This window comes from Micrasema longulum, unplaced genomic scaffold, assembly GCF_059751315.1.
Source record: "Micrasema longulum isolate JH-2025_06_02 unplaced genomic scaffold, ASM5975131v1 h1tg000306l, whole genome shotgun sequence".
NCBI lineage: Eukaryota > Metazoa > Arthropoda > Insecta > Trichoptera > Brachycentridae > Micrasema > Micrasema longulum.
In genome coordinates, this window is record NW_028277510.1 from 180,987 (window position 1) to 207,883 (window position 26,897).

Here is a 26,897-nt window from a genome sequence, read left to right on the forward strand (position 1 = left end):
CACCATTCCTGCGGTCCAGAGCACAAACATATGAACATCATTTCATACTAAATTATCACCATTCCCGCGGTCCAGAGTACAAACATATGAACATCATTTCACAATAAATTACCATGATTCCCGTGGTCCAGAGAACAAACATATAAACATAATTTTATGTTAAATTACCATTCCCGCGGTCCAGAGTATTATACAATGCAGTGTATTCAAAATTAAGATCAAATAATTGTCAGATTGCGTTGCAATAACTGTCAACATTTTTTTGCCATTTAAATAGAATTTCCAAGGCTTCTTTCCACTTCATTTCTGTAACATTTACACAAATAAAAAAGGTAACACTCAGGAAATAAAAGAACATCAGTATTTTAGAAAATTTATTTTATTTACCAGAAACATAAATACACACAAGCATTTTCGTTCGCATTTCAACAATAAAACAAACATGCACAGTTAACAATACAAGTAAACATTCAGAACAATTCATTACCTCTACTTGTAATGTTTAACATAACATAATTATTACAAATTACAACATCTTTAACAGAGCAGGAAACCTCAAAGGAAATACATAAAATATAGATTAAATAGTTCCCATTAAAGATTGAATACTATACAACAATAATACATTTATTCCATTAACCAAGTAGGGGAGTGTAGTACTATGCTGATTATTGTGATCTCACCAGGAATCGAACCTGGACGCGCCCTCAATAAAAATCTATAGCTGGTCAGGACTGGAAACAAAAACTGTAACTGTATCTGCTATTGGAATTGCAAATGTAAAAAAATTAAATTAAATAAAGATATCACGATTGGCATAGATTGCCAACATGGATATTTAGGTTTGAGTGGCCACTTTACACACGGTTTGAACAATAACCATTCCGTCGGATTTCTTTTCATATTAACTTCACAAAAAAGTTAACTATATCTTGTGTGATCTAATAATTTTAAATGAGCTCCCTGGGCCCGAATTACAATGAGAAGTTACCAGAACTTTCTTTATTAGTTTATAAAGTAAAATCGAACGTTCTGCACGAAACTGCATATATTTATATGAAATTTTAAAGTGGGTATCTTCATCAATAACAATAAAAAAAACAAATATACATATTTTCTTACAGAAAATTCGATTGAAGATAACTCTATTAACTTCGCATGAGGGCCGTGAGGGTAAAATCTAGTACTTCCCCTAAATGTTTGGACATACTCCAGATTCATTATTTAATAAAAGTGAATTTTAGTTTTAAAAATAATTTGATAATCAAAAAGACGCATTTTGTCAGTTAAATTGATTATCCGTTTTCACAAAATAGGAACCATAAAATGACACTTACCTGTTTATCACACGGGCTGAAATATAAAACGTTTTAAATTAAATCTACCTATATTTAACACTGCTTTACTAAGCACACAAGGATATGTAACGGACTTAGATTTAATTAGTTTATTAAGTAGAAATGGGAAATATGCCTCCGTATTTGAAAAAAAATGTTTGAATTTTTTTTAGCGAACTGATAAAATCACTTACAAAAAATATAGAAGTAAAAGACGAGTAATATTTAAATGCACATTTGGAATAATCAGTGACCGGTTTCATCGTTTACGCGGTAGCTTAGAGGTTGGTAAGGATAAAATTTCGAAATTATATGCTAGTAATTTGATTGAATAATTTTTATCTGAAGGATTTCCTTAAACTGTTACTAGGTAAAAACCGAGAGTTTGTGTTTTCTTATTTTAATCAGTTTAAAAATACATATAGTCAAAATAACAACACTATGATATGAACTCCTTGTATTTAAATGACACTTCGTAAAAAAAAATGTCCTTCAGAAAAAATAATTTAATTTTTTACTATTATATCATTTTAATTCTTTAGCTTTGCTGCTTTGTATATGTATATGTACATTAAATTTTACAATAAGACACCAGAAATATTTTGAGTTTATCCAAATTTCTGCAGACAACGACTGGATTTAACCCCCTAGGGAACTGTTATTATTTACATATTACAACAGAAATGAAGAACATTTTAAAGAACATTATCTGTATTCCCTTCTTTAAAATGTTCTTCATCTCTCTTGTAATATGTTAGTATTAACTCCAGTCCTTGTGTGCAAAAATTTGGACAAACTCAGCATATTGTCGAAAAATCCACCTGGTCCAAGAAGTATAAAAATTGAAAAATATTTTCAGTCGTTGCCTAGTATGTGGGTGAAATAATTCAATCGGATGTATCTCATCCGCATCAATAAAGGTTGCAGCACTTAAACTTCATCAACAGATGGAAAAGTTGAAGGAATATAGCTGTTTAAATATAGGCAGAATGGTGAATGTTACACATTGTGTAAAATGGCCACTGAAACCAGCCAGACAGGTATAGGGGCTTTAGATGCCCGGACTTCTATATTATCTTCTTTAAAATATTTTTCATCTCTGTTGCAATATGCTAAATAAAACACCGGTCTCGAAAATGTCGTCAAAGCGATGAAACCGGTACTCGATATTCCAAATTTGCGGATTTAAGTATCCCTTGTCTTTTTTTAATATAATAAATTACAATTGACTTCCTCCAAGAATTTTCACCAACAAACTAGAATGTTTTAGGTAGGATTACCGATATATTTATAAAATACAAACTTGGTTTTTGACGACATCAAAAATGCGTTGATGAGGTACATATTCAGTTGGATTTAATATCATGGGTATATTAATGTAGACACATACAAAGTATCGCCTATAATGAGGCCCTAGGGGAAATCGGATGCAAAAAAAAGTTTTCTTACGCGCGGTAAAAATTAGAGCTTAATAATTTAATAATTATACGCAAAGTCAATAAAAATGTACGACTTTGAACGACGTCACTCGTGTGGAAGATTTTCGGTTTACTTACCGCAACGGACAGAGAAAAATTGGAAGAGAACTTGAGACGTCACACACGGAGTAATTTCAGAAATACAACATTTTAAAAATCGTAGCGCTGGGAATACAATACATGAAAAAAAATTAAATTAGTTTAATAGTCTATAAACAAATAAAAAAATATGAAAAACAACTGAACTTTCTTATTATTAAATGTCCGTATTGATACTGTTCTTTTTTTTTTTTGATATGTGTGTTGCATTATTCTTTATCCTTTCTTGTAATGTACGAGGCTTATATTTACTTCAAAGGGATGGTTATTTATTTGTTTACTTGAAAAAAATAAATTTATTCTACTAAATTTACTGCAGGGAAAAACTTTGTTCAGTTATTTAGTTGATATATTATGTAAGGGTCGGGTGGGAGGTTTCGGCTGTGGCTTGTTTCAGGAGCCTCTCCGCATTTGCCCTAGTGACGAGCAAACCACAGAAAACTCGTCAGGAGAAGGCGGACTGTTGTCATTCGTCAACAGATCTTCCGATCCACTTGAAGAGTGTTCGGCATTTGGTGTCCTGCTATCATTGTAATACTGTTCAAGAAAACTACAAAACAAATCATCGGCTAGCGCTGACTTTCCAATTCTCTCTCTTACCACCCTTCTATGCTTAGTAAGGTTTGTGTATAAATATTTATATATCTACAGTTGTGGCATATAGAAACAAAAACGGAAGCGTCATCGCCAATCACAGCGTATCTCAATTGTTTGTTATGCACACGAAGGCAAGATGGCCAGTCTTACGCTTCGGATACCAGTTCAGGAACTACGAAATATTTCAATGTATAAATATTTTACGTAAACCTTGATGTAGACTCGATTTAATTTTTCATAATTTTTACTTAAGAGTAGTTATTGAGTTAAAAACACTCGTCCAGGGTTTTGGTGATCAATCATAGATGTTTATCACCTCCTGTCCTTAACCAGCGCTTAATTCATTAGATTTTTTTATCGCGTCGGTTATTACCTCCAAATGCGGCCATTGTGATTGAGCTGCTGGTTCTATCTGACGACACAGAACATCATCATCAAACGCTTATTCGCACCTGATAGATCTGACATAGGAGGGTAAGGAAGAATTTTATTCAGGTACCGGTCTAGTAACAATGAAAGACTGAAGTTAAATAAACTTTAAAAATCCATATATCACGTCCACCCTACGAGGAGTCAAACCCAGGACCTCGAGTATCGTAGGCGAACACGTAATTCAACTACCACATAATGAGGTGGATTATACAGGATTTTCACTTGAGAGCAGCCATTAAGACGAAAACAATATTTCATACACATAAATATATCCTTCATTCCGCCAAGATACGAAAAAAAGCATCACGCTTCAATAAGCGAAAAATTACACAAAATGAGCCCTTACGTTTTTGTTTCTATACACCTCAACTTCGCATTCAGCTAAGCAACAACTTATGCGTAAAACATAACATATTTGATATTGTACATCTGGACTGGAAATCGTAGGATTGGAGACCATGGGAAGCTGCTGCCTGGTGGCAGGATTGCTTGAAGAGGTAGCTAATATGTCTCTCACTAGGGCAGTGCGACTAGAGGCTGTGGACGAGTTTCACGACAACCAGCTAACCACACTGCCATAGCGCGCGACAAGAGACAGAACACCGTACTGACTGCTTCCACCGCGAGAGGCCCTCGGACTTGGCAGACGGGAATCCAGAAAGGAGTGAAACACCAGAAATGATGTATAGGTACGCGAATGGATAGGCGCTTTAAAGCAGAAGTTGAATCCGTTCATTGGGGAGTCTATGAGTCATTTTTTAACGGCAGACAATTTGTCACTTCGCTTGTATCGCGTGTTTGTTGGCTTACCATTAATTTACTCTGACAATTGTATTGCAAGTTATTCTAATGATTTTTGTCAATAAACGCCGTTTAATTTCGGCATTAAAACTGCACCTTAAGGCGGGTTACATTGCCATGTCGTGTTATGGACGTGCATGTATGTTATATGGTTAGAATCACACTATTCTCGCGTAGTGTGTCGTGGCTGCCTTTATCCACACCTAATGCACGCCATTGGTAAAGTAAAATCGAGGAACGTTTTTTCAATACTGGACATCCGCTTGAAACGTAATCATAAAGGTAATCTTATTTACAATTTGAATATTGTTTGTAATTTTCTTTTTTATTTCATCACCTCAAGGGCTATGTACAATAAACATCCCAACACGTCTTGCAATACTGTGCATAGGCGGTTGGGATTCTAGTTCCCCGTTTCCATTAATGCCAATAATGTTAAATTTTAATAATATATTGGAGCTAGATTACAACGCGTCTTATATTTATATTATGATTGATGTCTATACTAGTGGTAATTTTGCCAACAAACGCCACGCGCCATTTTGTTTTGGCTGAAGTGAAACTTTGTTAAAAAATGAACTTCTGCATGAAAGTTTAAATTTGAACGGACAGACATTTGACTAAGTCGCGGTAGAAGGTAATTTTCTACTTCAAAGGACCTACCCAGTGGTATATTAACTATTACTTGAGTATTAATAATTCTCTTAGCTATCTAAAACATGATCTGGATGAAGATTGAAAGAGGAAATGTGATTAAAGGCAATGTCAGTGCATTGTTAGAAGTAATATGAGAAGCTGGCCAAGGCGTAAGTTGTCAGTTATCAAATTAATATGTTTTAATTCGTTTGGATGACAAACAATGATCTCTTGTCAAAATGGGTGTCGTCCGTAAGTATTCCTTTCGTACGGGTATTGTGGGTTATGACGGTATTATGAAAACTTTTAGATGGGATTTTAGTCCTGGATGTCAAAATAGTCAAATCAAATCATGCACTAATTGATCATGCGAAGCCACGCCCTAAAAAACATTTAATAAATCATGCATCATCAGTATATTAATGTATAAATATAGGTTCAACTAAAAGTTATGTAGGGTTGGTGTTATATCAATATGACATGCTGCAGTAATTGCACATTCTAAATTGAATGGTCAAAAATAAATCAATGTAATGCGTTAATTTTAAAAACACACTAAAAAGTGTTTATAATGGAGATAAATTCTTACGTTTGTTATTTTTGACCATTAGATAGAGTGTCTGATCAGCTTTGCAAATACCATGGCACTCACCCTATAAATACAAATAACAATAATTTGAATCTGTGAAACAATGACGAGTACGCTATTCAAACTTTTATGAACATTAATGTATATTTTTTTAAAAATATTTATGCAACCATTTAATGTTTTCTTATGAAAGAAATCATACATGGAAACAAATTAAATCAATATAATACGAACATACTTATGGGCAAATTGACAATTAATTTGACGTTAACATCAAAAAAATAATAACTGCAAAGTATGAATTTATAATTTTGAAAACATTTCTGTTTAAACTTAATTTGATACAATTTTTTACATCTGATTTGCAACACGGTTCCCACTGCAAATCTTACGTTTTAATCGTGTTGAATTGATTTAAATTTTTCTCTAAGCAACAGTTGTTTTACCTTTGATTTGAAAGGTAAAAAAATATAAAATCAATATTGAATGTAAATTTATTCTTACCGGCATAAAATTGCATAGATAACAGTATAAAATAAAACATAATATAAATGAAATAAACTAAAACGAAAAATAATAAATAAAAAAAGTGAAACAGATTATCATAAATGAATTTTAAAAGTACCTGTTTATTTACTGCAGGTAGAAGGCGATGTTCCACAGGAAGAAGAAATTAATTTTTGATACCTAAATAAATACATCAAAAACAGTGAAAGAAAATGTTATAAAACAAATATTGATAACTGAAATAATAAAATATTTAAATTGTCTAAAAAGGTTAGTAATCACATTCATTAAAAAAAATCTATGGAATTATATGCAGCTGTGTTAATAATTTTAACATTTCAGGAAATAATGTTAAATCGTATAATTTCAGGGGTTCATGTTTCATACGTATAAAATAATAATCCTCATCACCCCCGTTTCTTCACATAGTGGTCCATAGGGCACTGCACTGGTAAAGTATAGCATAGTTTCATCATATATTACATGAAGGTAAGGTGAGAAGTCTCACGCTTTACATGCCAGTCTACGAACATTGAAATATTGCAAATCAAAAAATCTTTAATTCAATATTTCACAATTATCCTGCCAGGAATCGAACCCGGGACCTCAAGAATGGTAGGTGAACTCATAAAAAAAAAACGATTACAGAAAAAAGCGAACAATATTAGCGAAAAATTCTGGTCCGAAGTCCGGGTTTTGATTCTTAAGGCTGTAGTCTGGTCAAACGAACGCAAAATGAGGAAATCATACCATTTCGCCATTTTAAAACGAATGTTTTTTTTCAATCGCGCAATAATAAATAAATTAAAACACATAACTAAGATAAAAACAATATTTTTTAAAGGTATTTTAATTGAAAAATATACTTAAAAGTTTTATGTAACTAAAGTATAATTCAACAATATTTTGAGTTTGTCCTAATTTTTTTAGACAAGGACTGGATTGAACTCCCTGGGGAGCTTAACATATTACAACAGGATATTAACATATTACAACAGAGATGAAGAACATTTAAGAGAAGGTAATATATAAGTCTAGGCATCTACAGGGCTTATGACCTGTCAATGGCTGGTTTAAGTTCACAAACATCAACAGATGAAAGAATTGAAGGAATATAGATGTTCAAATATAGGCATAATGGTGAATGTTACACAGTGTGTAAAGTGGCCACTTAAACCAGCCATTGACAGGTCAGAAGCCCTGTAGATGCCTAGACTTCTATATTACCTTCTCTTAAATGTTCTTCATCTCTGTTGTAATATGTTAAAGTATAATTCCTTTTAGACCGGCAGATTACGCCATTTCAAGTTTAGACTAAACTTAGGTATCTGGGATCTCAATAAAGACTAAGTATTGAACTAAAATTTGGTGTAATAATTTGAAGATAATAAACTGAACATGAAAGTGGCCTAAGCCAACTTTTTATTTTTTGTTTTTGTAAAGAAATACAAGCATTTTAAATCACATACATTTTTGTGACATTTTCCTTTATTTCTACGTGAAATTATGCCTTCGGTAATACTTAGTTGAAACCTGTTTTTATACAATTGTATTTTTTTTTTTTAAAAAGAAGATAATTCTGGTTCTGGATAATTCATGTGATTTTATTTTTTTATTTTTGCACGATTAAAAAAAAAATGTTCGTTTTAAAATAGCAAAATCGTATGATTTCCTCACTTTGCGTTCGTTTTACCAGACTACAGCCTTAAATGAATTAGCATAATGTTTAACCCTAGAAGCATTATTATTTTTGGCGATCAGTAGGGCCGACGCAAGACACGTTGGCCCTACTGATCTGATCTGATACTGGAAATACTGTTCATCTCTTTTATTATATCTGATCGTCGTAATGTGTTATATAAAATAGTCATAAACTTTCAACAATAACGTTATACCATGCACCACTGTAAGTGAATAATTAAAATAAAACAAGTATATAATTGGAAAAATACGAATTCGGGGAGTAAATGGGGAAATATAGGGAAGGAATAATTTATTGAGCATAATTTATAAGCCAATCGTCGTCGAACATTATTTATTTCTTTATTTTCTCAATTGCCCTTAGTCCGGTCAGGTGAAAGGAAAAGAAGGACGACATCACGAAGCAATCTGAAACAAAGAAAAAAATTCATTAGAATTAAACAAATATACATAGAATTAAGAATAGTCCAGAAGGAGCGTAGAATAATATTTGAATACATCGGACTGTGTCCAACAATTCCCCCACTTAGACACACTTTCGCCGCGCGCATACTTGAATACACCGAGTAATACTGCCAGATCGCGAAGAATATAACCATAACACAAATGTAAGGTAAAAAAAAAAACAATTTGTTAATTTTTCTCAAGTTTTATTGTGCACTCGGAAACATTGATTGATACAACAGAGTAGATAAGTAAAGGGTCATTTAATAAGAGTAATTGAATTAATGAACTTTGAACTTAAAATATAAAACAAATTTTGTAAATTTTGCAAATTTTTGTACATAAAACGGATATTTTTATATCATGTTAAATAAAATTTTATGTTTTAAAGATAATGTCGGCCAAATGTCCACCACGGCGTTGTTTAATCCGAGGTTCAATTTTATTATTTCTCTTATTATATGAGCAAAGTAGGGTAAAAAAAATTACTACCCTGGCAACACTAACGAAATTTCCATTTTGTTTCTTCGACAATCTGACAGATGGAAAATTAATTCAATTTTTAGGTAATGCATTTGTGACAAACACATTCATTTGATAATTACACATAAAATGTGATTGCATCCTGTTTCTTTAAGATCCTAGCAGTATTTCTCCACTTTAAAAGGACACAACACGGCATGGTTAAATTCGAATCAGGAGTTGCGTACTGAGCGACGTCTACAAAGAAACTAATGGGTCAAATTTATTTTTTTGCAAAGAGATAGCCGAAGAGGTTAGTAGTAAAACAGAATACTTATTTTTTTATCCCAAATTAAAAAAAAACAATGAAAAAAAAGATATATCAACCATGAGCAACATTATTTGGAAATGAACAGGCTGTAAGGTACAACAATTTAAATAAATTGTTTTAGTTTCTATAATTGACTCGCTTTATATATGGTTAGTTTATTCCGTCAGGAAAATTCTTATTGATAGACGAAAAATCTAATCTCTCCTTAATACCGTACGACCGAAGTCGCGGGTAAAAGGTAGTTAGAAGGCGTTAGTGGCGAGCCGTGATTAATTTTTTAGGTAATCTACAAAAAAATGCTCATTAATTTATACCTACATACAAGTACACAATATGTAAGTAATAAATGACTATTTTTTCTGTGGTTCTGTAAAAATCAACACAAACAACAATTATTATTAACCACGCGATATACATAGCTTTATTCTACACTATTTTAGTACAATACTTGTACAAAATATTATTTACAAATACCACAATGATATTTAGCAGTAACTGTCAACACTGAGCACGGGCCGATTCCTTTTAAAATGAATAGTGCCAAAAACGGTCTCTGCGAACGCCACATGTCCTATGTGATACATAATATGTCAACGGTATCCTATCAAATAAAAATAGTCCTTCGGAAATAACGTTCAAAATACTAATTTCCAAATAGAGAATTTTCGAATAATATTTGTAATCTGCAAGCTTGTTTTAGTACTAAAAAATCTGACTTGCGTTAAAAATGTTAAGTGTAGTGTACTCTTATGTATGGAGAAATAAGCTTAGGTAATCGGTTTGTTTCATCGTTCACTAAGAACGGACTGGACGCTGCGCTGGGCGCACTTCATAGATATTTTTTCTAGGAAGATATAAAACCGCTTGCTTCTTGAATGCCTGCCCTTGCTGTAGGAACACATCGAAGCACCGTTTAATGAGATTTCGTTCACTGTTATGAGGATCCTTGGCAGAGGGGAAAATAATTCGATGTTAGTTTTATAATTTCCCACAGCAAAGGCAGGATTGGTACGCAAGTTACGGCGAGGTACAGTAAGGTTTCTCTGAGCAAGGATATCAGTTAGATATTAATTTGTGCAAGAATATCAAACCAGCCAAAATCCTTCTGAATTCTAAACTGAAGATATGAAAGTACTCTAGACGATCATAATAGTTAATTATGAAATTCTAAATTCTAAGTATTAACGATTTCAAAAATTTACGTGCCACCGATAAAATCCGCGTTATATGAATATTATAATTAGGAGACCATATTATCAAATTAAATTCAAGCAAGCTGCGAGCAAATGTTTATACAATGTAATTGCAATTTTCGGGCTTTTGAATGGCTTAGGTATTCGCAAAATAAATCCACAGATTTTGGACGCTTTCTTTGAAATGTGGTCTATGTGATGGTTGAATTTAAGTTTGTTATCAAAAAGTATCCCATGATCTCGAATATTCTAGAAAACATATTTTTGATACGGGATTAGCATTATGTTTTACCTTGCTTATAATGAACATTGTTTATGCTTCGTGCTGCATGGGTAATGCTCACACGTCAATGGGGTTTTTACTTGCCGAATTAAAAAAATAACCAATAAATATTTTCATTTATTTATTTACTTATACGTAGTTTATTACACATTTTTTTGCGACACAAGTCTTAACTCCATGGGACTTAAAGTACTGTGTTGAGTTGGAACGAGTAATTAGTAGACACAGACATACGAGTATATCCCCACAAATATTATATTGGGTCAGAAACATAATAATAAGTTATAAAAATAAGTATGTGGTACATCAATATACTTCTAAATATACAATAGAACGTCTATCTGAACTCCAGTCATCTGGATTTTCAAATATCCAGATCGTTATCAGGAAATAAAGATGTTTTTTTATTTTAATTTAATGCAATTACCTTAGCTGGACATGTTTAAGTAAGTTTTTAATGTGATTCCAATTCGGTGTAACATTTTAAAAGAAATAAAATCTTGCACTCAATGATCCGAATAATCGGAGTTTTATTATCCAAGAAAAAACTTTATAAACTTGTTGCGTTTATGATATATCATATAGTAGGCCAGGATGGGATGTTTCGGCTGTGTCCTGTTTTAGGAACTTGCGTTTACTCTGCTGACGAGGAAACCATAGATAACTCGCCAGAAGAAGGCAGTCTGCTGACGTTCGTCAACAGATCTTCCGATCCACTTGAAGGGTGATCGGGATTTAGTGTCCTGCTATCACTGATACCTTGTATTGCCTTAACTACAAACAAAATATGTCTCCTGCAACAGTAGCTGAAACCTCGCGTCGGAACGAGTCCAACCAACACGGGATCCCCTAAAATAACCAATCATATTTATAACAGTGACCGGGAAAATCTACGCCGCTATTTAGTAATACTCGTATATCGCGTTTAAAATCGACCAGTAGCTCAATCGCAAATAACTATCGACGTGCTAATAATTTATTTGAATGTCAAAATATTGACGTATAATCCTGCTGCGCAATCACATATTTGAATTTCACCGGCGGAAAATATGGAATATATTCTAAAACTGCTATTTTTATTTATTTATTTATTATTTTTCATGCTATTTATTGCATTAAGCCAGCGGTTGGCAGGCCAAATGTCAAGAAAAGCAGTCGCCATAGTAATTATAATTTACTTTTTATTTTTTTGTATTAGATACTCCTTACTGTTTCGCAAATGCAATATATTGTATTTTTTTTATAGTAAGCGCCGATTTTTTGCCAGTGAACTGTATTTATTTACGAGGAAAACAAAAAACTAACCGTTGACTTAGAGATTACACACGCGTTGACTTATGACTGCGATAACTTTAGCATGTTCATTATTGTTCATTGTGATCGCTCAAATGCTTAGCATGTTTTTAAGCACGTCGAAAGTTATTTGCGATTGAGCTACTGTACCTCAATCACAGATGTTTACCACGTCGATAAAAAGTCCTTAAGTAACTTGACCGATCACAGTGAAAGTGGATTAGTTTATTTATTTTTTTACATTACGAACAATAATAAATAATTAAAATATGTGTCCTCACTGGGTAACCGTGCCAAGGACACTTAACAATATACTTTTTTTACATCTGAGAATATAAAAAGAATACTTTATATACAGAGAGAAATTACAAAATGTTAATACTGTTTTGAACACTACGTATTTGTTTATATTTAATTTATGTATACCTATATTATTTATATTATACAACATACAATAAAATAATAAAAACATAACATAAGCTATACGTTTATGGAGCAGGTGATTAAATATTGATTTGGGGAAATAAGACAATCCATTTTACTTTTACCCACCTCCACTATCTATTTTTTTATAACCTTTTTGAACATTTTTTCATTACTAATTGTTTTAATGGATTGTGGAAGTTAGTTATATATTTCATCATCATCATAATTCCCTTTCCGTACCTAATGGTGCACAGGGCACTGCATTGGTACACCAATCGCAGCGTATCTTGATCATTTTTGTAACACGAAGGTAAGGTGATCAGTCTTACGCTTCAGGTACCAGTCCAGGGACTATGAAATATTCTAGTGTAAAAACACCTTTTTAAACAATAATTCATATCAACCATGTCGGGAATCGAACACGAGACCTCTTGTATGGTAGGCAAATGCGCTGACCATTACACCACGAGGCCGACATATATATTTTAATTGCATAATTCTCAAGATCAAATCCCTTTGTCCGAAAGAGGAATTAGTTTGTATTTGTTGAAGTTGTCTTTGTGTTGAGGATCTAGTGATTATATTAGGAGGTACGCAGAAGGTGAAATTTATTTTTAAGTTTTTCTTTTTCCTCGGATATTTCTTTCTTACTATATGCAAATGTTTAATATTAATTTTTATTTTGAATTGTTTTAATTTCTTTGAATATTTTCTCGCTATCTTATTTCAGTTTTATATCCATATTATTACTTGTTACTTTATTATTATTATTATTATCATACTTTTATGTAAATATTATTCTGTCCCAAAATGAGTTTGTTGTAACTCCTGGAAGTGCAAAAAAAAAAAAAATTGTATGATTTAATAAAAAAAAATAAAAAAAATATTTGTATGTGTTGTATTGTTGGGGTTATGCCTTTCGTTTGAGTAATAATAGTTTTGGAATCTGTAATTAAGTGTATCTGTTTATCGTGGTCAAACGCCAAACGTCGAAGTCAACGCGAGTCGATTTTTATATGATCTGTGTGAGTTTTAGTTCATTCGTTTGTCGTTCGTTTGTTTGGCACATTGCAAGGTTTTCTGTCTTAAAGAACTTAATTAAAACTACATTTATAAGTATTTAATTTAATTACGAAAATATTAAGCTTGTTTGTTTTGTCTTAATTAATATATTTACGCTCATGTTATAGGCGTCATTGCCGTTTTTGACTAATGTTTTATTTTATTTATGTCTCAAATTGAGTTAAAAAAATATAACACGATAAATTGCGCACAAACAATAATTACACTATCATGAAAAAAATGTTTGGAGTAATTTCCATACTTAAACTAAAATAATAATTGCACGTTGCTAAATACCGCAATTTGAAAAACGTAAATATTTTGAGTGATGACATTTAAAACTAGATTGCCACGCATGAGTGTGGCAATATTAAAAAATAAAATTATTTCCGATCGATAAACTTTAGTCGATGTTCCATTGAAAACGTTAAAACGATAAACACTCATAGTGAGAAACTTTTATCGCGTCGGTTATTACCACGTAGCTACTGAGATATTTCTAAATGACGATTAGTTTCCAGTTAGGTATGAATGAATGAGTAAAGAAACATAGTTAAGAAAGCTGTCGGTAGGAGGCTGAGAAAATTACTCGCAACACTATTATATATTTACTGACTTCCATGTAAACCAGAAAACATAAACAAAGCCTATCCAATCACACCGTGCTACATCCACAACAAAAATAAAATAAAACGTACACGAATATATAATAACGAAAACAGATAAGCAGAATTGCTAATCTGTTTTCTAATTTAAAAATTCGTTTAAAATTTAATAAATACAATGTTTTCAGTACATTTTAATGGTTGGCTGAAATACGTTTTTAAGTGCCAAAAAATACGTCAGAATACGACAAAGGCGTTCGTAAAATAAGAGAAATAAATAATTATATTCAGATGCACATTATTTTTTTAATTACAATTACCACTGTAGATTAAAAGCCCTAGAACTTACATAATTGGAAGAACGACGGAAAAGAGGGGACTTGATAGAAACTTATAAGATACTCAATAATTACTATGACTGCACCCTGCATGAGATGTATTAATTAAATCCCAACACAAATTTACGGGGTCATAACTGGAAGCTCTGACTTCTCCAATTCCACCTTGATCCCAAGAAATACTTCCTTTCTATCAGGGTAGTTTCAGACTGGAATAAAATGCCAAGTCTAATTGTCCATTCCGTTTTGGTCAACTAGTTCAAAAACCGTTTGGATGCTTTTTTAAAGGAAGAAGAACGTAGACAAAAAGCAGTACACGAGATATAGGCGCATTAGCAAAGGCTGCCTGCCTTTAACTAATAATAATAATAGACCTAATGATAAAGGACCATCTAGGAAAGTGTCGATCAAAGAGCGCGATCGACACACGGCATAATAACCCAGAAGAAGACAACAGAGATTAAATTAATTGGCAGACAGGCAATAATAATATTTATAATATAATATTTAATCTAATTATTTTCTTCAATTATTCCGTGCATAAATTTTTGGATATGTGAAAATAAGTGAATACAATATTTTATAATGTCTGAAAGCGTCGTTTTTACGATTCGGCGCTTTAAAATGAAATTTTATCTAATATATTTAGAACTGTTTACAAAATTAGATTATCATAACTCCCTTTCAACTACCAATGGTAATGGTGCATGGAGAACAAAATTAGCACATCAACCGCAGCGTATATTGATCATTTTTGTTACCAGTCAAGGTCCACGATTACAGTAGAAAGTTAACTGAGTTATCTTCAATTGTCTATGAAATACAATTGAATTTTTGTCTGAAAATGTGTATATTTGTGTTAAAAAATTAAGTATCTACACCAACATCTGTCATTGAACACGTTTTCATTAAAATATCCTACAGATAAATATTAAATTTCATAGACAAAATAAGATTGCAATTGTAATCGGAGGATAGACCATGAAATACTCTAGTTTAACACTTTTTAAAGTGTATTCCATGCTAATCAGCAGGGAATCAAACCCTAAACATCTTGCATGGTTGACTGGGCAAACGAGCTGATTATAAGATCACGAGGTGGACCAAAATTTATTACTTTATATGTGTATTTTTTTTCAAATTCTTAATAAATTATATTTGATATAGAGAAATAATTCGCTCCCGCTTAAGCACCTTTTAGCTCTATTACATAAAATAGAAGCGTTCCATTTTTTTTTGTTCAATTTTTAGTTTAACAACAACCGTGCAATTGACAGTTTCGGTGGGCGCTTGCAATTCTCGACCTGAGTACATACGACCCGTTGTATTGCTTTTAACGGTAGCTTACTTCGTAGTTGATATTCGTATAATGGTTTTTGTCTGTATGGTCGACTTTATTGGCCGGTGGCGTATTATTAATCTAAGGTTATACCAATGCTGATAGATTTTTCTAGAACCTATTTTAAACTGCTTTCATTCGGAATCCTTTCAGAATGTAGTGTATCACGCAAACGTTTCTATCATAAAAAAATGAACTTGCTTAAATATATGTATATCAAAATAATACAGTCAGAATAACACGCACTATTTTCGCATTGATATATCGACTCTCACTAAGTGCGGTCGGATAAGCTATAAACCTGCAGGGTTACCAGTTGCGAGTTGTATTAGACCGGAAATGCGTAGATGTAGGGAAAGCGAAAAGCAAAAAGGCGGGAAAGTGACGAGATGTAGTTGAAAATCTAGTTTATTGAAAAAAACCTACATTCATACATTAACTCCTCTACAGCACGAGCAAGGTGCCTTTTAACTCAAATATTACAACCATTTTGATACAAAGTATTAATCAAACTTGACTCCTTACGTTTTAACAAATATGTACATACTTACGTATTTTTTTACGTATAATAAACATCGCGTCTTCTTGTAGGGTAGACAGAGATAACGTAACGCTATTATTTTCACACAGACTTAACCCTAAAATTAATTCTGTTACAATGAGAAAGTACACCGCCATCATGAGCAAAAGGGCAGTTTTTTAACAAAAATCACACATAGTAAAATATAAGGTTCTACAATAAATTTTGAACCATTTTATCAAATGTAACCATGTAGAAATAACTATTCAAAAAATATTTCAGTACAAAAAACGTTATAATTTTTATTATTAAGTATTAAAACAATTTCTAGAGATCTATCAGCAAAAACCCAGCGTAGATATGACACACATAGATTGTATACTTCTTAAACAATTGACATACTGTGTTACATATGATTAATTCGTTTTTTTTTAATTTATAAAAAATCGATAAATACTAAAAAGTGTCACATCTCAAAATACGACTTTGGCAAATACCTGCCTTATGACGGCAGAATTGACGAAAGACGGGAAAATTGTATTAGAAAAATTGTTTCTTAAACGTGGTAAAAATTAGAGCATTTAATTGTACGGTGAAATATCGTGAAAATGTGTAAAAAAATTAATAAAAATGAACTACTTTGAACTACACGAGTCACGAGTTCCTGCTAATTAACCAACCAACTACAGCGTTGGATAGATGTCCGGTTTCCGGAAAGCCAACTCACCAATCGGAAGAACTCACCTACTAAAATTAGTGACGTTACTGGCGGAGAACAAATATACATTTTATTTTATTTTTTATTAATAAATTTCATAAAAGGTACATGTTTTAAAAAAAAATCTATACAGATCTACTTTAAACGTCTAGTAAATGTTATCACTATGACTCTTCAAAAAAAGAGACTAACTCTTGTGCTTGGAGAGTGACTTACACTGTTGTAGTTGTTTATTTATAAGAGTTTGTATAATTTTAAATATACGAGTACATGAGAAAATAAATAAAAACATAGGGTATAAAAGAAAAACATAAAACAATAATACATTCATACTAATTAAAATTGAATGTAGTTTTTACACGTGTTCAAAAAAAATCTTTAGATTTACTTTAAATGTATTTATTGATGTATAATTTTTAATAGTTTTTAGTTCATTGGGGAGATTATTAAAACTTTTTGCACCTTTGAAGAAAAAGCTATTTTGACCATGACTTGTATGGAATTTAGGAATTTTAATGTTATGTTGGTATCTGAGTGACTTATTCATCTCAAATTCTTATATTTTTTCTTCTTTATAAATTTGTATAATAGAATTTATTTTATAAAGAGTGTCTACTGTATGAACCTTAAATATTTCATACAGATTTTACGTATTAAATGTTGAGGGTTTCTTTAAAATAACTTTAATTATTAATTTTTGTACCATATTTTTTTTTTAGCCCGTGAATTTCTTCGCTCGGCAACATAGTGTTCAATCATAAGTATTTATTAACATAATAATATTATGCACTCAACGCCCACTGTAGCCAGTTGGCACCATATAATGTGTAATAGATAATTTGAGAGTTTGTCTATATGGTTTCTGACTGCCGTTTTTACCAGCCAAATTTAAAAAATTTCACAAAATTCTGAAAAAAATCTGGTGCTCATTAAATTCTATATACAGTAGAATAAAACACCAAAAAATATATTATCATCATTAGAATAATTTATTATTTTTACATTTTATTGATTTATTTTGTTCATTAACACCCGAGGGGCATATACATTTTTTTTTAAAATACATGCTAACACACTTAAAAATAAACTCACAAAATATACAGAAAAACATGTGAAATTACTTAAGTTCGAATACTAGAGAATGAGTTTAAATACTAATACTTAAATACGAAATACTTTTTTAAAATTATTTTATAAAAAAAAGTGGTATTTACAAATGCGCACTATTGCCGAACGGCAACAAACTCTTATTCTAATAAAACATATTTATTTTTCCAATAACTGAATACTGCGTAAATAATAGAGAATAAGGGTTAATAAGTTTTACGCAAAAGATTTTTCAGGATTTATAATAACCTAATATGTTATCTTCTTTTTAATCTATGGTCCGTAGGTAAAATAAAAATATGAGTAGTCATGCAGAAAGCAAGCAGCCATAGAAAAGTGAAACTGAGATAATAGCACCTTTATGAAACGAGCGAATAATCAAATCTACACAACGGTTGGAATGTTCCTGACTTTGACAAATGATGAACAATGAATACAGTAGGTTTTTCACATTACAAATAAGAATCTAATGATATATTTGACCAGTTTAAATGATTTTTAAAGTACCGAAAGATTTTTCTAGTGCTGTGGGTGTTTTTTGCAAATAGAGAAATGTTGTTTTTGTGATCGCCACTGTTTTCAGAAGGTGATTATTACAGTTTTTTGTATAAAGGCGGTCTGGCTGTTTTTAGCAGAACATAGAATTGACCTTACTGCATCTATTAATACCAGTATCGCAATTTTTCAAAATTGTGGACCGGCTACTTTCTGCATAACTACGTTCAAATAATACTCATTACACCTTTGAAATTGGCAGAGCTTTTTTAAACCGCTTATAGTTTATAGAATACCTAGAACAAGAACAAACAGAAAGATGGGGTAAATTTTTTTTTTTTTTTTATTGTTTAAAAAGATTTATTGAAATATAATCCGCGTTCGTTAATCTTTATTTTATTTCGAATATAAATTTACATAAAATAGAATATATAAAAAAAAACAGCAAAAAAAAATATCCAAGAAATCGGTCAACTCAGTGTACCTTTAGTAGAACTCCGTTAATACGAGCTCCGGTCAACCGGATTGTCAAATATCCGGATCATTATCAGGAAATATAAAATAAAGATTTTATAATATACTAATGAATAAAAAAGTGCGCTGGCTACCGGCGCTTAACTTTGCTGGACATGAAGTAAATTTTTAATGTGATTCCAATTCGCTGTAATAAAAATGTGATCTTAGAGCAAATTTAGTGTTTTCTTCCTAAACATGCCTTGATTTAAAGATTAATCCAAATATATGGATTTCTGCATATCCGGATAACGTCTGGCACCCATGAATCTGGATAATTGCAATTTCATCGTATTATATAAATTTATGATTTTAAATCGAGAATGCAAAATTGGTTAATTAATAACATGTGTAAATATATGCTAATCTTAAAAAAACTTTTTAAAAGATCTTAGATTAAAAATAGAACTCAATAAAATAAAATCACAAAAATTTATTAGTCTATTTTTCCTTTGCATCGTCTACCAAAAATGTATTTTTTAGCTTGAATATTTATTTATTTATTCATATAAAGACACATATTACAAAAAAATAATAACGTATCCCTAACTCTATGAGACCAAGAGCCCTGTGTTGAGTTGGGATACAACAAAATAGAAAATGGAAGCATGCATATTATTAAATAATACTGCATATAAAAAATAATACATAAACATAAATTTCAATAAACACCTGGACAACACACTTAATAGTACCATATATATATCAATGCATTGTCTCGCAGCAGTCTTCTGCAATGGATTCTTCCCTTAGACAAAACCCACACTTGTACATTCCTCCTGAAAATGGCCTTCTTTTTTGATAGCTTAATATGTTCATCCGGGACATTGATACTCTTGGGGCCACAAAAGAGAAATTTCTCTGAGCAAAAGTCGTACGTGTTTTCGGGATTACATCATTCAAATTACAGGTAACTTGTACTAGCATTCTGCAAGAATCTGCTCTTGTAGTCACTTGACCAAAAATGTGTCAGTGACTCTTGAAAAAAAAAGTCTAATATAAGAGTACAGTACCTTTATAAATTGAAACAATGTCTCAGATAAGAAAGTTTGGGGACATCGAAGCATCACTCATCATATGGCAAAAAATTAAAATAATTTATATTTCTCAATTAAAATACATATATTTGCAATAAATTTCAGATGAAATATATTTTATCAAAAAACAAGTTCAATGCAAGGGGAAATTGAACATAAACAATGAGAACACTTACAAAAATTAGAGCATTCAATTGTATGGAGAATTTTTTTGAAAATACAAAAAAAAATCAAAACGAACTACATTGAACTCGTCACAAGTTCTCGCTAATCAACCAATCAGCTACAGCGTTGGATAGATTCCCGGTTTCCGGGAAGCCAACTCACCGACGACACTTGTGACGTCACGGGCAGAGTGATTTTTTTAATAACAAAATTCAAAAAAATCATTGCTAAGATAATACGATACATAAAAATATAACAAAAACAACAAAGTTTTTTGGTGTTGTTTGAGTCTATTAATAAATTTTAAAAACGCCGAACTTCCTCATTGTATTATTTTTTATTATCACACGTGGTGAATTACAATACAGTGTATAAAAAAATAACGTTTAATTTTTGTGTTCTCATCGGGAATCGAACCCAGAACCTTCCGTGTGTGATTCAAGTGTCTTATTTGATAACATAATAATTGGAATTGACCTAGTTTATAAGCAAGTTGAATTTTAAAGCTGATTCGTTGTGAAATCAAGCCAGGGGTTACCAATAGGGTCTTACAATAATTAAAATGTTGTCTCGTAGCAAAGCAAGCAGTCTCCAGTAAGTTATCACCAGGCGGGGTGAGTCGTCATCAGCTAGTATATATTTTATTTTAAAAGGTAATTCAACAAAGATACATACAATTCCACATGAATATATATCTTCAATTATAGAATTACACAAAATATATAGAATAACATTTGTTTTTTTTAAATATTAAAAATATTTATTTAACAATACAATGAAAAAGATGTACATGTGTACTTATTAACTAAGATTTATTCCTAAGAGATTATTCGCAAACGTCGGGAGAGTATGATGAAAAATGACAATTTCGTTATATCGACAGTATATTTATTTATGGACCTATATAGTCTATTCAACAATGGCAAACCCATTTTCTTATAATATATACAGTTATACTGGTAAAATTAAATAAAATTAAAGCTAGGACAAAAAAATATTACTTCCTTAAGACAAGATCTGGTCTATCTTAGTGATTGTTTAAATCTAGAAAGACTTACACCAAAAAAGTTAAGATCTTGTCTCGAGTTTACAATGCGACACAATCGGGACATCGGTACATGCAAGCCATAGTTTGTGCTGTGCTGATCAAGAAACATTACATTATCATTTTTCAACCGGCGTATCGGAGCAATGAATGCCACTTGTTCCAGCCACGATGGTCAATTTAGCATAAATATGGAGTCGATGTTATTTCTATATTTTTGTAGACTCCATTTCTCCGTAAGTGTAGTCCTCTCGAGGCCAATTATCCATGGTTTTTTTCTTAGCAGACGACGGTGCACCGATTCGATATGATTTATCCGGAAGGGAGACCTGATCATGGAGGCATATTCTGAAATATAATATCACAAACAAACATACCGTCACGCCGTTTCCCCGTAAGGGTTGGCAGAGAGGATAAAGCGTAACTCCACTCTATCTTTTCATACAGATCTCGCTTTCTTTACATTCATACATCTTCTCATGCACGCGCGTCGATTATTCCGACTTTTAACATGTCCATCTTCAAGAAATTGTTGGGTTTGGTGATGCCATGTATTTCTCGGTCTTACTCTATTTCTGAGAGGTCGCATTTCGACAGCATTCAGCCTACTTTCATCCCTGTTTTTCTAAGTCCATACTTCGCTCCCATACATCGGGGGCGGCACCAGGACTCCATTGTGAACTGTTAATTTTACCTCTTGCGACAAACATTTATTTGCCAAGGCTGATTTAAGTGCACCGTCCACTGTGTTCCCGGCACTCACCCTCCTTTCAATATCTTTTTCGGTCATCCCCAGTAAACTCCATTCACAGTGATTTTACATTTAATCATACTTTCATTTCTTTCAAAAACCATCACATTCGATTTGTCGACATTCATCAGCAAATCGCTTCCCTCGCATACATCGTAGACCTTTGTTACCGAGAACAGCAGTTCCTCTTTGTTGTTGGCAAAAAGCGCGGCATCATCAGCATACAAAAGACAATTGAAGAGGAAAACGCAAGAATGCAGAATCGCGAAATGGAATATAAGGGGACGCATGGGTGAAAAAAAAATGAACGAATTGTGTGATGTGAAACAATATCTGTACCCTAAAGCTGAAATGCTGGAAGTCACATTTGGTAAATTGTTCAGGAGAGCGGTTTGAAGTTTTGAACCTATTTCAAATGTATCTCTCCAAGTAAAAACACAATTTATTGCTGCTTTTTTGGATTTATAGGCTTTTGATATGAATATTTAATAAAAAAACATTTAAAGTATGGACTGTCAAATAACTATGGGAGTTCAATGTGTTTTATTCTAAACATCCGGCCCGCGCCCTAATTCCTTCTCGGACTTTAGAATAAAAGGTCATGTAGAATATTTAATGAAAAACAATGTATTTATAAAACGTTCTTTAGGCAAAAACATTAAATAACGTGCCATTAATTAAAACATTAATTATTTATGAAAATAACAGGTAAATATAAATTTAATGACATGATATTGATAGCAATTTAAAAATAGTAATTTTAAGTAAACATGTGAAAAAAAGTAAAATAAAATAATAAAATTATAATGGTTGAGTATGGTTGATTATGGTTGATTATGTTAAGACTTAATCTTGTGCAAAATCCCTCGCTGCGTCAGAGGTAGTTTGTTATAAAAATTGTATAATTTATTCGGTATCCACTGCTTTAATACCAGCAAACCGTTGAATTTTGTTGAAAGCATGAGTATTATCAACCGTATACCGGTAGACTCATATATTTATCATTAATAGAATCGAAATATATGATCAAATGACATTCGCACTTAATTTTGCAAAAAATGTGACTTCTAGCCTTTCAGCTTTAAGGTACATATGTATAATATTATATTCTCGACACATGCGGGCCATAGGTGTACAGTAGGTGTAATCTGTGGTCGTCGTACGGCGCGATGGGCCGTATTGAGGAGCGCTCGCCAAGTGCCGAGTGATAGATGCCAAATTAAAAATACTAGTATATTTTTACTTGTCCCACTGCCCTGCCCTCTCCGGGAATATGTAAGTTACTGTGTTATGCGGTGGTTGGATAACCCGGAGACAGGTCTACACTAAACTCGATTTATTGATATTAAAATATTACAACAGAGATGAAGAACATTTTATAGAAATATAGGCGTTTTACAAGGCTAACCAGTCAGTTATTTATTTAAATAAAATAACTTTGTTTTTAACCACTCATTTTTTTTTCCACCGACCAGTTTCAAAGCAAACAAGCTTCTTCGCAAACCATCTGATAGAAAATAATCATAACTTCAATAAAGACACTGGATTAAAAGTACTCCATGTTGAAAATAAAATATCAAAATTAGAAATCTTAGAAAATAAAAAAGCGATTCATAATAAGAAAAAAATAATTAATAACCAAATAAACGATATTTATAGCTTCGGAAATATTGATATCAAATTACCACCCTTGTAAGAAAAAAATACTTGATTTATTGGGTCCACATGTAATATTTAGTGAACATGATAAAAATAAAATAGGAATTAATTCGTTAGTTACGTAAACCTTGACGAAGAAGCTTGTTTGCTTTGAAACCGGTCGGTGAAAAAAAAAATTAATAATAAAAAAATAGTGGTTAAAAACAAAGTTATTTATTTTATTATAATGAGAAACCACAAAGTAAGTGCTTCAAATATAAACTTTATATTTATTTTATTAAATACTTCACAATAATAATAATTATGGTTTATTAACAAAAATTACAAATTCTTTATCTACTACATACATACTTATGTTATAGATTTCTCTGGATTATGTCTAGTCTGCCTAACTAGGTACAACCTGTTTTAAGGCAGACATTTTTATGCAAAAATAAACATTAACATGACTACCTACTAGTTAATTTATTATAAAGTTATGCAATATATATACCATTTATTATTTAAAAATGTTTTTTAGTAAGTTTTCCGATTTTTCTCTACCTGAATCCAGTAATTATTTTATTACGAATTTATTTAATTGAATTCGGGTCATGGCTTTGTAATGTTTGGGTAACATATTGAATATTTTGGGGCCCAGAAACCTGATATTTCTTTGCCCGAATTCAGAGTTTGTGGTAGACCCCATGACCCATCCTTTAGTTTGACTTCTAGTAGTGTGGGAGTGTTCCTTTTGGGATTTGGTAAAATAATTTGATTCACAAACATAATTTTTCTAGATATATATGATTGCCTTATATCTAATATATCGAATTCCTCGAACAGCTTGACGCTGGGGTACCTGAAGGGCTTTTTTAAACTTATTTTAATAATAGATTTTTGAGCAGATTCGAAAGGTTTAAATATCAATTTATAAGTGCCTCCCCATCCTATTATGCTATAAGTTTTAATTGTGTTACATAAATTACAATAAAGTTGTTTGAGTTTAATTAGGGATAAGATGTTACGTATCGACTTGAAGATATGGAAAAGTTTTCTAATCATGTAATTGAATTATCCATGTATTACTCACTGGGAAAACCCGTTCCGAAGAAGACATTTTACTATTTTAATTTAGTGTGTCGGCCTCGTGGTGTAGGGGTTAGCGTGTTTACCTACCATGCGAGAGGTCTCAGATTTGATTCCTGACATGATTGATATGAAATATTTATTTAAAATTGTGTTTTCACACCAGAATACTTCATAACCCCTGGGCTGGTACCTGAAGCGTAAGACTGATCATCTTACCTTCATGTAACAATAAATTATCAAGATTCGCTGCGATTGGTGTACCAATGCAATGCCCTATGCACCATTATATGTGGGAAGGGAATGATGATGATTGGTGTATATATATATTGATTTTATTTATTTTTATATTTTTTCACAATGAATTGTTTTAGACTTTTTACGTAGATATACCAAAAATAATTGATTTTAAATATTGTTACAAATTTCATCTAAGTGTATCGAACTTCATATTCCTTCAATTCTCACATCTGTCGATCTTTGTGAAATCAAAGATCTGAAACCTTTATTGATGCAGTTGACATTCTATGCAAACTATTTCACTTAAATACTAGGCAACGCCTGAAAAAATTTTGCAATTTTCGTACTAATTCTTGGACATTATAGATGTTTAAACATAGGCAGAATGGTAAATTTAACCAGCCATTGGCAGGTCGTTTCTATTATCCATATATTTTTTATTTAAATTGGAAGCATGTACATAATTTTGTAGTATGACTATTTATTTATGTAAAATAAAATATTGTCCATTGTTATTTATCATTCATTCGTTTTCATTATTCCCTTTCGTACATAATGGTGCATATAGCATTGGAATCTTAATAATTTGTGTTACATATTTCAGCAGAGCTTTATTTTGGCCTAATACTCGTAAAGCTTAGCCAAAATCAAATGAGGGTTATCACTAGAGCCCTTACAGGGCACTGCAGATTAAAAAACACCTTGCTAGAATGAACCTTTCCGAAACTTCTAGATGTAGGTTCTGCAGTGCAGATGAGGACACACTTATACACATTATGTGTGAATGTGATGCTTTACATCATAAAAGGAGCCTCATGCTCGAGGGACAACTGGTAATAGCCCGATACTTTACGGTTTTGGGCTTTGAGGGGTAGATTTAGTAAAATGTAAACTCTCGCCTTCCACACAGTAGCCAGGCTCTTATAGACCTGTGCTTGGAGGGCGTGAACTATTCACGGGGAAACCCTCAAAATAGATCTTTACAGGTCGCAGTGACGTCAGGAGCTTGCATAGTACTGACCCTCACCACAAAGAATAAGAATAATATATATAGGAAAGATGATAACATGATCACTCTTACGTTTCGGGTGGTAGTGCAGTTTAGGGACTTAGAAATATAAAAGTCTAAAACACCCTTTTAAATCAATATTTTATGTCGGGAATCGAACCCGAAAACTGCATAGTTCGCACCTTTGTTATCAGTGTTACTAAAAAAAGTTATACATTGTCAACAGGTAGGTAAGTTAATTTTTGAGTATTTTTTGTGTCCAGGCGGATAAAGAATACAGTTGTGTGTGTAAAATAGAATCAGAACCCTGGGAGAAAACGAAGAAATTCCTGGAAAAGGACATCAAGCGGCGATAAGTCCGCCTCGTTGTGGAGAGGTTGGCGTGTTTGCCAACCATTCTTGAGGTCCTGGGTTTGATTCGTGGCGGGGTGCACTCAATACTTTATTGTTACTGGACTGCTACCCGAAATGTAAGATTAATAACCTTACCTCTATGTAACAATGATCGAAATCTACTGCATTTGGTTTACCAATCAGCGCCCTATGCACCACTGGGTGCAGAAAGGGGTAACGATGATACTTTTTCGTTAAAATGTAACAAAAATTAGTAGGATAAG

At 32.1% G+C, this 26,897-nt stretch overlaps 1 long non-coding RNA gene across 1 annotated transcript in view; it reads right to left on the minus strand.

The window, feature by feature from the left end:
- Positions 1 to 363: 363 nt before the first annotated feature.
- Positions 364 to 26,897, minus strand: part of LOC148282659 (uncharacterized) — a 163,822-nt gene continuing 137,288 nt past the window's right edge. Inside the window, exon 3 of the long non-coding RNA XR_015822032.1 lies at positions 364 to 8,585. This is a non-coding gene — a long non-coding RNA (uncharacterized LOC148282659). The remainder of the gene's footprint in view (positions 8,586 to 26,897) is intronic.